This window comes from Ranitomeya variabilis, chromosome 6 (assembly GCF_051348905.1).
Source record: "Ranitomeya variabilis isolate aRanVar5 chromosome 6, aRanVar5.hap1, whole genome shotgun sequence".
NCBI classification, from domain to species: Eukaryota; Metazoa; Chordata; class Amphibia; order Anura; family Dendrobatidae; genus Ranitomeya; species Ranitomeya variabilis.
Window position 1 is genome coordinate 291,807,666 of NC_135237.1, and position 15,722 is coordinate 291,823,387.

Consider the following 15,722-nt stretch of genomic DNA (forward strand, 5'->3'; position numbering starts at 1 on the left):
CATAAACTACAATTTCAAAATATTTATGTTAAAAAAGTTTTTATGGAATCAATTAATCATCCATATGTACTTTGCATAAAATTATGGAGGGTTAACATTTTTAAAAACCACTTGGTCTGGTACAGTTCACAAAATATGTTTGTTCCAAAAAGTAACTATTGTTATATATACCATAGAACCTTCTTTGTGGAATTTCTTTGGTTTGAAACATAAACCAAAATTGTCTTGCTACAGGTATACAAATTTGGTGTTTAAAAATTGACTGCTGTCATATATACTGTATAAATCGCTTTGTGAAATTTTGCTGGTGTGAAATAAAAAGCAAAATTGGGCTGCTACAGTTGTACAAATTTGGTTGTTCAAAAATGGATTATTACCATCAAGATTTAAAAAAAAAAATTAGGAGACAAACCGCACACCGTGGCAGAGGTTTTGAAAGGAAAAATAGACCAAACAGATGTGTTTCTCGTGGCTAAACCTGCAACCATTCATGATCGTGTGTGATAATGGGCATAACCTGATGGCAGCTGTGAAGCTTGGCAAGCTTATACATGTACCATGCTTGGCACTAGTGATGAGCGAGTATACTCATTGCTCGGGTTTTCCCGAGCACGCTTGGGTGATCTCCGAGCATTTGTTAGTGCTCGGAGATTTAGTTTTCATCACCTCAGCTGCATGATTTACAGCTGCTAGACAGTTTGAATACATGTGGGAATTCCCTAGCAACCAGGCAACTCCCACATGTACTCAGGCTGGCTAACAGCCGTAAATCACGTAGCTGAGTTAACAAAAACAAAATCTCCTTGCACTAACAAATGCTTGGAGACCACCTGAGCGTGCTCGGGAAAACCCGAACTACGAGTATACTCACTCATCACTACTTGGCACATGTGCTCAACTTGGTAGTTCAGTGGTTTTTGAAAACATACCCAGATTTGCCAGAGCTTCTGACCTAGGTACACCGCGTCAGTGCCCATTTACATATATCAGCTATAGCTTCGGCCGCTCTGGCAGTGCTGAAGCAGAGTATACAAGTGCCAGCACAGTTACTGGTGTGCAACATCACCATGAACTGTAACTCCACACTCCACTTGCTGGCAAGGCTTTGTGAGCATTAGAGGACAGTTGTGGAATACCATTTTCAACACTCACGTTAGTATTTGGGTCAGCCTCCACACCTAAACTGAAAAATGGGCATGGATGTCTGACATTTGGCAGTTCTAAGAAAATATATGATGAACGGGAAAAATGAAGTTGAGCTCTCCAAGTGTGGAAAATATTGCCTCAACAATGTGTAGTTCACGGACTCCAGACTGGCTTTTTGGCTGAGAGCAGCATAAGGATGAAAGATATCAGCATCCGGAGTAGTGTGGAAAAATGTTAAAACATAACTTTGAATGTGTAAATTTAAAAATGTATAATAACTAACATGTTAATAAAAAATGGGGTGAGTGAGAGGGGACACAGGGGAAGGTGACACATGTCTACCCGTTTCAAGCTTAAAGCTCTTAGTCATGACCATGATTGTCCAAGTCAGAAAAATATTTAGAGAAAAGGAAAAGGAAAGAACAAATGAGACAAATCATGTGATAGAACACAGATCATGAATTAATTGCATACTAAACAGCTTGTGAACAAATGCACAGATTGAGCATAATAAAAAAGTTTATGGGTCAAATATAGAAAGGATATAACATGACAGTCATTATCAAATAAAACAAAAAGCAGCATAAATATTAACCCCTTTCTGACCTCAGACGGGATAGTACATCAGAGGTCAAATTCCCTGCTTTGATGAGGGCTCCGGCGGTGAGCCCACATCAAAGCCGTGAAATGTCAGCTGTTTTGAACATGTTAGCACCATACTTGCTCTGTTACTGTGTGTGAGTGACACAGCTCTACTGCAGAGCATCTTTTCCATTTCTGTGTGGGAGTGACACAGCTCTATTGCAGAGCATCTATTCTGTTGCTGTGTGCGAGTGACACAGCCTCAAGTGCTATTCACTGAGTGACGTGCAACTCAGTGCTAGCTAGCTATCGCTCGCTGTGTGTTCTGCCACTGTTCATATTAGCTGCAGTTTAACATCTATGCGCAGTGGACCCCTGGTTGCAATTGTATTTTATCATTATATTTAATTAGTGCAATCCGCCAACCCTAACACACACAGAGGTAGAGAAGAGGCAGGAGTACACTGTCAAAAGCATTGGGCCAATTTCATAACACCCTCCCAGTGTCCACGCCATGATGATCAGTTATTTTTGACAAGGAGGGGAAGTGTTTAAAGATAGCCAAGCAATACCTGGCCAACAAGACCAGTGTACTTTCAAATTTCTCTGAGAATTTCAGCTATTGGGTCTCAAAGTTGGATACCTGGCATGAGTTGTCCCTGTGTGGTTTGAAGGTGCTATGCTGCCCTGCCGCTAATGTCTTGTCTGAGCCAGTTTTTTGTACCACTGGGGAATCACAGGCACTTTCACCTGTCAATAGAATGTTCTGTTTGGCTTACTCTGATAACCATGAATAAAGTAGGAATTAAACCTAACTTTTCCACACCGCCAGATAACAGCAGCACATAAAGAGTTTTTAATATTCAATATTTGATTGAGATCTGGCAGTTACAGTTGTTGCCTTCTAGGGTCAAAGGATGACTGAATGACCCTACTTATAATTTTTTCCTGGCTTTGCAAATTTGTGCAAAGCCTTTATGAATGTAGAAGCACCACAACTACACTTTCTTAATTTTTTAGGCACTCCAGTTGGTGCCTTCAATGGTGTATGGATGACCCTGCTTGTAATTATTGACAGGCTTTCTACTTAGTGCATAGCCACTTTGAGTCTAGGAGCACCACTACATTGCAATTTGAACAGAATATGTATGAGGTCCTCCTTTATGTCTAACACAAGGAGTTTTCATTTTTGGCACTTCTTTCTTGCGTCATAAATTACACTGAAATTTCAAATCCTTAATAAAAGTTCAATTTTGGTGTACTTAAATTATATTTTTATAATATTTTTTAAATTTTGTCTTTTATACAAGTTATTATACAGGAAAAAAAGTTTCTTAACATTTTTTCCTGTAAACTCCAATTTCACCCTAATTTAGAATGTTTTATTGTTAGTCCTTAATGTGGAGTAAAATTGTGACACCATTGTTAGCAGTGATATGGGAGTCAAGGATTCTTGCCATGCTGTTCTTCTTCAATTCAGCACTTTTTCCATCCATTTCAACATTTTCACTGCCCCCAGACCTCCTTGTAGGGTCTACCAGAGAAATGCTTGGATTTCTCGTTGACTCCCATTATGCTCGTTAATCAAACCTTTCAACTTTTCTCTGTTTAAATGACAAACATTTGATCATTTTAGTGCTCACTCATTTCTAATCGTTACCCTTTGCTCATCAATGTATACACTGAGTCAAATTGTGATCAAATCCTGCTATTTAGATGCCGCACTACTACTGTCTGTCTATCTTTGCTTATTCTTATATTTTAGTATTTTATTACAATTAAAGCAAGTTTTATAGTAAAAAAGAAATTTTAGCTTTTCTACATATTAAATCACAGCCTTTATATTGTTTTACAAAAATATTTTGAAGGTAAAAAAAGATAATTATTTTCTTGAAATCTACCCTTATTTTATTGCAACTAAAATATTTTGGGATGTGCAGTTTTCTAAAATATTATAGTCTGTGAGCATTACTGAGCAGTCATCCTCACATGTTCAGTATTTCGTTAGTATTTTACATCAGCATTTGTGAGTCAAAATTTGTGAGTCCTTGGGCCTCTGCTCTTCTCCATCTACACCTTCGGCCTCCAAGAGCTCATAGAATCTCACGGCTTTCAGTATCACCTCTATGCTGATAACACACAGATCTACATCTCTGGACCAGATTTCACCACCCTACTAACCAGAATGCCACAATGTATGTCTGCTACTTCATCCTTCTTCTCTGCTAGATTTCTAAAACTTAATACGGACAAAACAGAATTCATCATCTTTCCCCCATCTCACTCGACTCCCCCAACAGACCTATCCATTAAAGTAAATGGTTGCTCACTCTCCCAGTCCCACAAGCTCGCAGCCTCAGGGTAATCCTTGACACTGATCTTCCTTCAAACCACATATCCAAGCCCTTTCCATTTCCTTCTGACTTCAACTCAAAAATATTTCCCCTAGTCCATGCCCTCATCATCTCCTGCCTTGACCACTGCAACATCCTGCTCGGTGGCCTCCCCTTTAACATTCTCGCACACCTCCAATCTATTCTAAACTCTGCTGCCCAACTAATCCACCTGTCCCCCCGTTATTCCTTGGCCTCTCCCCTCTGTCAATCCCTGCACTGGCTCCCCATTACCCAATGACTCCAGTTCAAAACCCTAACCATGGCATACAAAGCCATCCACAACCTGTCTCCTCCATACATTTGTGACCTTGTTTCTTGGTGCTTACCTGCATGCCACCTCCGATCTTCACAAGATCTTCTTCTATACTCCCCTCTCTTCTCTTCCTACAATCACATTCAACATTTCTCCCGCGCGTCCCCCATACTCTGGAACTCTTTACCCCAAAACATCAGACCCTCGCCTACCGTGGAAACCTTCAAAAAGAACCTGAAGACCCACCTCTTCCGACAAGCCTACAACCTGCAGTAACCACTGATCAACCATACTGCTGCACGACTAGCTCTACCCTCGCCTACCGTATCCTCACCCATCCCTTGTAGATTGTGAGCCCTCACGGGCAGGGTTCTCTCTCCTCCTGTACCAGTCGTGACTTGTATTTATTAAGATTATTGCACTTGTTTATTATGTATACCCCTCCTCACATGTAAAGCACCATAGAATAAATGGTGCTATAACAATAAATAATAATTATAATAATAATCAGTGGAAAAATAGAAACTCATCACCAGTTCTGCATTTATCACCCACTCTTGGTTTTGGCTTACAAATACTGATTTAAAATACTGACCAAATACTGAACGTGTCAACATGGCCATAGGCAAATTATTGTCTAATGCCTTCCACATGACCTAAAATGCAGATGCTGCAGCACACATAGCTAACTGTTATGGATCATGTGAAAGGATGATTTTATAGGATGAATGCATTTTGTGGTTTTCACTTGCACCCATTTTATTTTATGGGTCTGTGCACATGTCTGACTTCTTACTTGGACCGATATTATAACTTTTATGTTTTTGCATAATATTCAGGAATGCACAACTTGAAGAAGCTCTGCCTATTCAAGTTTAAACATGTTTAGTATCCTCTGTTTACTGTTTCACTATTTTTGGCAACGAAAATTTTAATTGTATTTTTCCCGTAGACATTGTAATAAATATTATATATGTTAACTGTATTTAGAAAGTTAGAGGAAATCTTGACTAGTCATTTCTTTGGAAACAGTGGTATGTTTGAAAAAAGCCTATTAAATTACTTTTTCCATGTGGATGGAATCACATGAAACACCTTTGAACTGTCTTTAATATCTAAGAAATGAATCTTCATTTCTGAATTATACTATGCTTTGATGAGCTAATTATGCTTCATTTTTATTATTCCTTTACAGATTAATGGCAACAATTATAAGTGCACTGTAGCCACTTGCTATTTTTTGTGAAATAAGAAAACTCCTACTGTGTTAGCACTTCATGTAATAATTCATGTGCTCTTTCCTCTTGACCAGGATAATGTTAAACATCCATCTCCATATTGCTAATAGATCTGATCTATTTATAGCTTGTGTCTACTATAGTATTGTAAATGAATTTTTGTTATATAAATTATCATCATAATGAACTAACAACTTTTTTCTTTGCTCTTCATATTTGATTTAAAGGTTATGCATCAGCAAAGAATGAACTATTGATTAAACTAATTTTTTTTATGTTGCACATTTTTTTGATAGCCACACTAGGGTAAAGAAAAAGGTATTGTGAGGGAAACATGTAAGGGAAACTGTAATATCAATAAAATAACTTGTTACGGCTGCATCAATTTTTAAATAGACCACTCAGGTGATCCTGGAAATATGAGCCTACGATCAGGACTACAAAAAGCTGGGTGTCACAAAAGATGTTGTTACATGTTGAGGCTGCCTAGGAGGCTGATGTGACCCACAATTAATTTCTCCTTCCTTCAAGGAAACAGAAGATAACTGTAGATGGAAACATTTAGATATTTCTGTTATTTCCACCTTTTCATTTTCTAACTGTTTTTACATATTTGTATAATTTTATTTTTACCCTTTTTTACCTTTTATTGTAAGCCTGTATATTTTCATATTAAAGCTTAAAAATTTTAATAAGTTTGATCGTTGCTTTAAATAATCCATAGCCTTTGAGAGATTGTGTGACCTTTTCATTGTCTGACATTAACATATTTTTGGGATTCGTCACCCCATGTGTTTGATAAGTGGTGGCAGCGCTTTAAGAAATCAGGGTGTGCAGACTGTGTCAGGGTATGATTTATGCTTAATTTATAGCCTAGAACAAAGTTTGAGTGTTGAATTGAGTGAAAAAGATAAATTAACCCTTACAGGTACACCCCACGTCAGGTGCTGAGAGGTGTGTAGATGACTGGTAGCTGTATAGAATGGGTTATGCACAATAATTATTATAGATTTTTTCTTAAAAAAACAGTACACATAATTTATGTGACAGAAAAAAACAATACTAAAAAATGTAAAAAGTGTATGATAGCACAAAACTGTATGCAAGACCAACCAGAGCACCATGATAATTGATAGGGTAAAAAAATATTTTATCATATATATAACATACAAAAACACAGCTTATTTCATTCTATGTAAAGTGTACAATGGAATACTGCTGGAGAGATGAGTGTAAAATATGGTCTTATCCAGTGCAGATAGAATTAATATAGTCAAAGTCTACTCACCAGATGGAGTAATAGATAAAGCGTGTAAAAATATCCTCTGCAGCAGATCCATGGGTCAGCAATTGACCGTACTGTAGATAGATGAAAGGGACAATGTGGATATGGTCCACACTGCAGAATAATTGAAGGTCCAAAGTGGATCACATAAAGAATGATGGTTTATTCAACGCATTTCAAAGTCTGAATGACTTCTTCATCAGGAAATACCACATTAATACCTGATGTTGCATTTTCATATGAAGAAGTCATTCAGACTTTGAAATGTGTTGAATAAACCACCATTCTTTATGTGATACACCTTGGACTTTCAATTATTCGGCAGCGCGGACCATATCCACATTGTCCCTTTCATCTATCAAAAGTAATTAGTGCAATATATAGAAGTCCAAGCCAGTAAGGAGGACAGCTAATATATTCTATTTAATTGTATAATATAGTGTTTGTATGTATATTTATAAATATATATACGGCTCTGGCAAAAATTAAGAGACCATCACATCAAAACCCTGTCATGGACAGCCCAATCTCCAGACCTGAACCCCATTGAAAACCTCTGGGATGTAATCAAGAGGATGATGGATAGTCACAAGCCATCAAACAAAGAAGAGAACTGCTTACATTTTTGCACCAGGAGCAGTGTGAAAGACTGGTGGAAAGCATGCCAAGACGCATGAAAGCTGTAATTACAAATTATGGTTATTCCACAAAATATTGATTTCTGAACTCCTCCTGTAGTCAAAACATTAGTATTGTTGTTTCTAAATGATTATGAACTTGTTTTCTTTGTGTTATTTGAGGTCTGAGAGCACTGGTTTTTTTTGTAGTATTGACCACTTCTTTTCGGAAAAAAAATGCTAAATTTATTGCTTGGATATTCAGAGACTTGTCATCAGTAGTTTATAGAATAAAAGACAAATTTACATTTTACTAAAAAATATACCTGTAAAGAGAAAAATCAGTCAAACTGAACATTTTGCAGTGGTCTCTTAATTTTTGCCAGAGCTGTATATATATATATATATATATATATATATATATATATATATATATACAATGCTCAAAAAAATTGAGAAAGGGTTGTATCCGAAACATCGCCCTGCCATTTGGGCAAATAAACAACTTCTTTCTGGAAGTCTGCTGTGCTGTTTCCCCTTTTTATTCTAATTAATATATATATATATATATATATATATATATATATATATATATATATATATATATATATATACACTCACCGGCCACTTTATTAGGTACACCATGCTAGTAACGGGTTGGACCCCCTTTTGCCTTCAGAACTGCCTCAATTCTTCGTGGCCTAGATTCAACAAGGTGCTGGAAGCATTCCTCAGAGATTTTGGTCCATATTGACATGATGGCATCACACAGTTGCCGCAGATTTGTCGGCTGCACATCCCAAAGATGCTCCATACAAGGCAGGATGGATCCATGCTTTCATGTTGTTTACGCCAAATTCTGACCCTACCATCCGAATGTCGCAGCAGAAATCGAGACTCATCAGACCAAGCAACGTTTTTCCAATCTTCTACTGTCCAATTTCGATGAGCTTGTACAAATTGTAGCCTCAGTTTCCTGTTCTTAGCTGAAAGGAGTGGTACCCGGTGTGGTCTTCTGCTGCTGTAGCCCATCTGCCTCAAAGTTCGACGCACTGTGCGTTCAGAGATGCTCTTAGGCCTACCTTGGTTGTAACGGGTGGCGATTTGAGTCACTGTTGCCTTTCTATCAGCTCAAACCAGTCTGCCCATTCTCCTCTGACCTCTGGCATCAACAAGGCATTTCCGCCCACAGAACTGCCGCTCACTGGATTTTTTTTCTTTTTCGGACCATTCTCTGTAAACCCTAGAGATGGTTGTGCGTGAAAATCCCAGTAGATCAGCAGTTTCTGAAATACTCAGACCAGCCCTTCTGGCACCAACAACCATGCCACGTTCAAAGGCACTCAAATCACCTTTCTTCCCCATACTGATGCTCGGTTTGAACTGCAGGAGATTGTCTTGACCATGTCTACATGCCTAAATGCACTGAGTTGCCGCCATGTGATTGGCTGATTAGAAATTAAGTGTTAACAAGAAGTTGGACAGGTGTACCTAATAAAGTGGCCAGTGAGTGTATATATATATATATATATATATATATATACATATACATATAGTATATATATATATATATATATATAATTCGCAAAATAAATCTTGCCAAATCAGACAAGGTGATTTTATAGATTTGTTTTCTCATTTTGACTCTCATAGTTGTGGTCTACCTATGATGTCAATTACAGGCCTCTCTCATCTTTTTAAGTGGGAGAACTTGCACAATTAGTGGCTGACAAAACACTTTTTTTTCCCCACTGTATATGGTGATCTATAAAAATGTCAAGTCTGTAATACCAAAGTATGAGAGCTTGCATAATGAGGGAGTTATAAACTATGTCAAATGGATGCAGAGGGCTAGGAGATGGACCACAGTAATATTTATTGACTTTGGCACTTAACAGATCATTAGTGACTTTGGTCAAAAGTTGTGGAGTCAGAACCTGGATTGTTGCCATCTGTGTTTGTTAGGATATATTGTACAATCATAGATCAGATAAATAAATGTGATTTAGGGTACTGTCACACAGTACAATTTTGATCGCTACGACGGCACGATCCGTGACGTCGCAGCGTCGTATGATTATCGCTCCAGTGTCGTAGACTGCGGTCACACGTTGCAATCACGGCGCTGGAGCGATGCCGCAGTCCCCGGGTAACCATATATATATATATACATAGTAATATTATTGTTATGTCACTGTGACCTTACAATGCATATGCAGTAAAGACTTGCACCTGGTCATCTGAAGCCCTGACCTAAGGTCTGTCCCACACGTCCAGATAATTCCGGTGCCGGAATAAATCGGTACTGGAGTTATCCGTGTCCGTGTGCCTGGGAACTCACGTAGGCCATACGTGCGGCACACGTGTGCCGCCCGTATGGCGAGTGGGTACCACACGGAGCATGTGGTACCCACGCGTCTGGTACCCTGCATCGTGCTGAAACCACGATTCATATGTTCCCTGCAGCAGCGTTTGCTGCAGAGAAAATATGAATAATAGTGTTTTAAATACAGATCTATGTGTCCGCCGCCCTCCCACCCCCTGTGCGCCCCCCCCGCTGTTCAGAAAATACTCACCCGCTCCCACGTTGGCTGTCGCTCCTTCCTGGTCTGGCCCCATCTTCTCCTGTATGCGGTCACGTGGGGCCGATCATTTACAGTCATGAATAGGCGGCTCCACCTCCCATAGGGGCGGAGCCGACTATTCATGATTGTAAATGAGCGGCCCCACGTGACCGCATACAGTAGGAGGCGCGGGGCAGACCAGGAAGGAATGACAGCCAACGTGGGAGTGGGTGAGTATTTTCAGAACAGCGGGGGGGGCGGACACATAGATCTTTATTTTAAACACTATTATTCATATTTTCTCTGCAGCAAACGCTGCTGCAGGGAACATATGAATCGCGGCTTCAGCACCATGTGGGGGGGACAGCGCTTACTGTAGCGCTGTCTCCTGCATGCACACGGACCCCAGACGGAGAACGTCCGTGTGAGGTCCGTGTTTTACACGGACCCATTGACTTTAATGGGTCCGTGTAATACGTGCGCTCCCACGAACACTGACATGTCTCCGTGTTTGGCACATGGAGACACGGTCCGCAAAAAATCAATGACATCTGCACAGATGCATTGATTTTTATGGGTCTACGTGTGTCAGTGTCTCCGGTACGTGAGGAAACTGTCACCTCACGTACCGGAGCCACTGACGTGTGAAACCGGTCTAAGACAAAGGGGCCTTTACTTTCAGCCCACAGTGATGGTAAGAGGAGACAGAACAAAGGAAAGTTTGTATTGCAGGTTGATTGGAGGTGAGTGGCAGAAATCCGTTTTTTATTTATTTTTTTACTTTATGACAAGCCTCATCAGTTTAGCTAAATAACTTCAAGCCAGCTACCATCTTGCTGAATTGGCACTGAGTGAATAACAAATAAATAGCATTCTGGAGAATATAGATTTTTTGTAGAATCTATCTCAATTACCACTTAAATCTACTACATACCATTTCTAATAAACTTGAAATTAGTGCTTTTTTTGCTAGCTAAGATCGCCAGATTAAAAATGTAGCTCCACTTTGCAGCTTTGTTCTATGTTTTTATATTGATAGCGGTTGGTAAGTGGATAAGGATAATGGATAAGTTGTCAATATATTTTGTCCAGATAGCCCCTTTAAGAGACACCAACAAAATGAGAGCTGGATAAGTAATGTGAGAATGAGAGACCTTAAATTTGTTGTTGGTGAGCTATGTACAGTGGGGAAAAAAGTATTTAGTCAGCCACTAATTGTGCAAGTTCTCCCTCTTAAAAAGATGAGAGAGGTCTTTAATTGACATCATAGGTAGACCACAACTGAGAGTCAAAATGAGAAAGCAAATCCAGAAAATCACGTTGTCTGATTTGGCAAGATTTATTTTGCAAATTAAGTGGAAAATAAGTATTTGGTCACCTAAAAACATGCAAGATTTCTGGCTCTCACATACTTGTAACTTCTTCTTTAAGAGGCTCCTCTGTTCTCCACTCATTACCTGTAGTAATGACATCTGTTTGAACTTGTTATCAATATAAAAGACACCTGTCTATCCACAATCTCAAACAGTCACACTCCAAACTCCACTATGGTGAAGAGTAGGCCAAAGAGCTGTCAAAAGACACCAGAAACAAAATTGTAGCCCTGCACCAGGCTGGGAAGACTGACTCTGTAACTGACAAGCAGCTTGGTGTGATTAAATAAACTGTGGGAGCAATAATAAGAAAATAGAAGACATACAAGATATTGATAATCTCCCTCGATCTGGGAATCAACGCAAGATCTCACCCCGTGGGGTCAAAATGATCACAAGAACGGTGAGCAAAAATCCCAGAACCACACGGGGGGACATAGTGAATGACCTGCATAGAGCTGGGACCACCGTAACAAAGGCTACCATCAGTAACACACTACGCCACCAGGGACTCAGTTCCTGCAGTGCCAGATGTGTCCCTCTGCTTAAATCAGCACATGTTCGGGCCGTCTGAAGTTTGCTAGAGAGCATTTGCATTATCCAGAAGAGTATTGGGAGAATGTCGTATGGTCTGATGAAACCAAAGTAGAACTGTTTGATAGAACCAAAACTCGTTGTGTTTGGAGGAGACAGAATGCTGAGTTGTATCCAAAGAACATCATACATACTGTGAAGCATGGGGGGTGGCAACATTATGCTTTGGGGCTGTTTCTCTGCAAAGGGACCATCCGTCAACATGAAAGAATGATTGGGGCCATGTATCGTGAGATTTTGACTGCAAACCTCCTTCCATCAGCAAGGGCATTGAAGATGAAACATGGATGGGTCTTTCAGCATGATAATGATCCCAAGAACACTGCCAGGGCAGCGAAGGAGTGACTTTGTAAGAAGCATATGAAGGTCCTGGAGTGGCCTAACCAGTCTCCAGATCTGAACCCCTTAGAAAATCTTTGGAGGGAGTTGAAAGTCCATGTTGCCCAGCGAAGGCCCAAAACATCACTGCTCTAGAGGATATCTGCATGGAGGAATGGGCCAACATACCACCAACAGTGTGTATCAACCTTGGGAAGACTTACAGAAAACATTTGACCTGTGTCATTGCCAACAAAGGATATATAACAAAATATTGAGATTAACTTTTGTTAATGATCAAATACTTATTTTTCACCATAATTCGCAAAATAAATCTTGCCAAATCAGACAAGGTGATTTTATAGATTTGTTTTCTCATTTTGACTCTCATAGTTGTGGTCTACCTATGATGTCAATTACAGGCCTCTCTCATCTTTTTAAGTGGGAGAACTTGCACAATTAGTGGCTGACAAAACACTTTTTTTTCCCCACTGTATATGGTGATCTATAAAAATGTCAAGTCTGTAATACCAAAGTATGAGAGCTTGCATAATGAGGGAGTTATAAACTATGTCAAATGGATGCAGAGGGCTAGGAGAAGGACCACAGTAATATTTATTGACTTTGGCACTTAACAGATCATTAGTGACTTTGGTCAAAAGTTGTGGAGTCAGAACCTGGATTGTTGCCATCTGCGTTTGTTAGGATATATTGTACAATCATAGATCAGATAAATAAATGTGATTTAGGGTACTGTCACACAGTACAATTTTGATCGCTACGACGGCACGATCCGTGACGTCGCAGCGTCGTATGATTATCGCTCCAGTGTCGTAGACTGCGGTCACACGTTGCAATCATGGCGCTGGAGCGATACCGCAGTCCCCGGGTAACCAGGGTAAACATCGGGTAACTAAGCGCAGGGCCGCGCTTAGTAACCCAATGTTTACCCTGGTTACCAGCGTAAACGTAAAAAAAACAAACAGTACATACTTACATTCCGGTGTCTGTCCCCCGGCGTTCTGCTTCTCTCCACTGTGTAAGCACCATAGCCGGAAAGCACAGCGGTGACGTCAGACGTCACCGCTGTGCTCGCTTTCCGGCCGGCAGGCGCTCACAGTGCAGAGAAGCTGAGACGCCGGAGGACAGACACCGGAATGTGAGTATGTACTGTTTGTTTTTTTTACGTTTACGCTGGTAACCAGGGTAAACATCGGGTTACTAAGCGCGGCCCTGCGCTTAGTTACCCGATGTTTACCCTGGTTACAAGCGAACACATCGCTGGATCGCTGTCACACACAACGATCCAGCGATGTCAGTGGGTGATCAAGCGACGAAAGAAAGTTCCAAACGATCTGCTACGACGTACGATTCTCAGCAGGATCCCTGATCACTGCTGCGTGTCAGACACTGCGATATCGTAACGATATCGCTAGAACGTCACGAATCGTACCGTCGTAGCGATCAAAATTGCACTGTGTGACAGTACCCTAAGTGGATCATCAGGCCACAGAACAGTAATGAGAGGATTGGATAGTATATGAGAGTATATTACACTCTAGCCTAATTAGTGTATTTGTAAAGTTCTACTTAGGTATTCTGCACCAAAAAGACCCGGTAGCTGGGAATCAACTAAGGTTTAATAAATAAAACAGTTTAAATTCTGCTGATTTAATGGATTCAACCCCTCTAGATATTCCAATAAACACAGAGATTGCTGTAAATTCTTGATGTGTGTTTATAATGATGAGTAGACAGCTACCACTGAGCCCAATCACCTTAATTAAAGCAAAGCTCTCTTTTAAGCTTCTCCAAAGTATGTGGCTGTCAGCTATCAGTCATTATTAGTGTCTAATTGTGAAACATTCCATTTTGCAATGCAGACGTAGATGGCATGATCACATTTGAATATTACTATTTTGTGTAGTAAGTGGAAGAAAAAAAACCCATAAGGGTAGGTCCCGTGTTATATCAATATGCATCTGGGTATCTTTATGCATCATGATGTCTTTGTGATTTTATAAATGGTTACACCTGTAGATCAAGTTCAAAGAAAGCTCATTACAGTCTATAGGTGAACATCAATATTTTGAGTAACTTCTTTTGATCTTAGCACTTGTAGAAGTTGAGTAGCAAACAAGGCTTTATTTACCGAAAGTTGTCTTTTATGAGATAAATGATAGTTTTCAATTACACCATTAATTTTGTTGTACTATGTAGAAATTAAATAACAAACCAGGCTGAATTTAAATAGAGGTTCATTTTTGCAGGACGGGTTGTGGTTTTGAATGAAAATCAAAACGGTGTGAAATTGTTAACTAACTACAATATTGCAATTGTTTTTTTGAGTGTTTTGTCTTGATAATATTTGCTGTGCAGTAAAAATTAACTGAGAAAATGTTTTTCCAGGTCAGTACAATGAAGGCAATATCAAACTTAAATAGTTATTATTATTATTTTACTAGTGAAAAAATATTTCAAACTTTAAAAAAAAGTTTGTGTTGATAATGTCTGAGACCCTTATTTTTTTCATTTTTCCATTGATGGTGCTTTGAGGACTTTTTGTGTGTGACAAGCTAATAATCTTATAATCTTATGCATGCCATTTTGTGGTACATATTTATCACTTTAACTTGCATTTTTTTGGAGAACTGCAATGACTGGATAATCTCAAATCTGATGTTTTGAGTATTATTTTCTTTCTGGTGTTCAATATATGTTTTAAATTTTTCATGTTTTGATAGATTACACTTTTAGGAACCCAGTGATGCCAATTATGTTAATGTTTGATTTCTTTATTCTTAAAATGGAAAAGGGGAGTGATTTAAAGCAGTTCTTATTTTTTTAATTTTCAGCTTCCAGGACGTGAAGTTACAGTCATTTGATTGCTTGAATTATATACTGCAATACCATGGCATTGCAGTTTATAACATAAATCGCCATCTTCTTTGAAACTCAGTTATAAGATTTAAGATGGCGACATTGTAATCATCTGTGCCCTGTGATCACATGGACTTTATGTACATCTGCGATTGCACTACTTAAATGCCGATATCAGTAATTGCCCATCTCTGCTGTTACAGTCACATTCTGGATTTGTATAACAGCTGGCATCTGCCCTTCATGGAGCAGAATCAGCCCCTGAGCCCACTCCATATACGTGCACCCTGTGCCCATGTTGTCTATGTATAACAGCTGGCATCTGCCCTTTACTTATTGGAGTCAGCTCCTGAGCCCACTCTATCTACCATCTATTTATTACAGTGGGCATCTAATCTGTGGCACGGGCTCAGATCCTAAGCACCCTTCATATACACACACCCTGACTGCGATGTACAGTTACATCAGAGTGCATG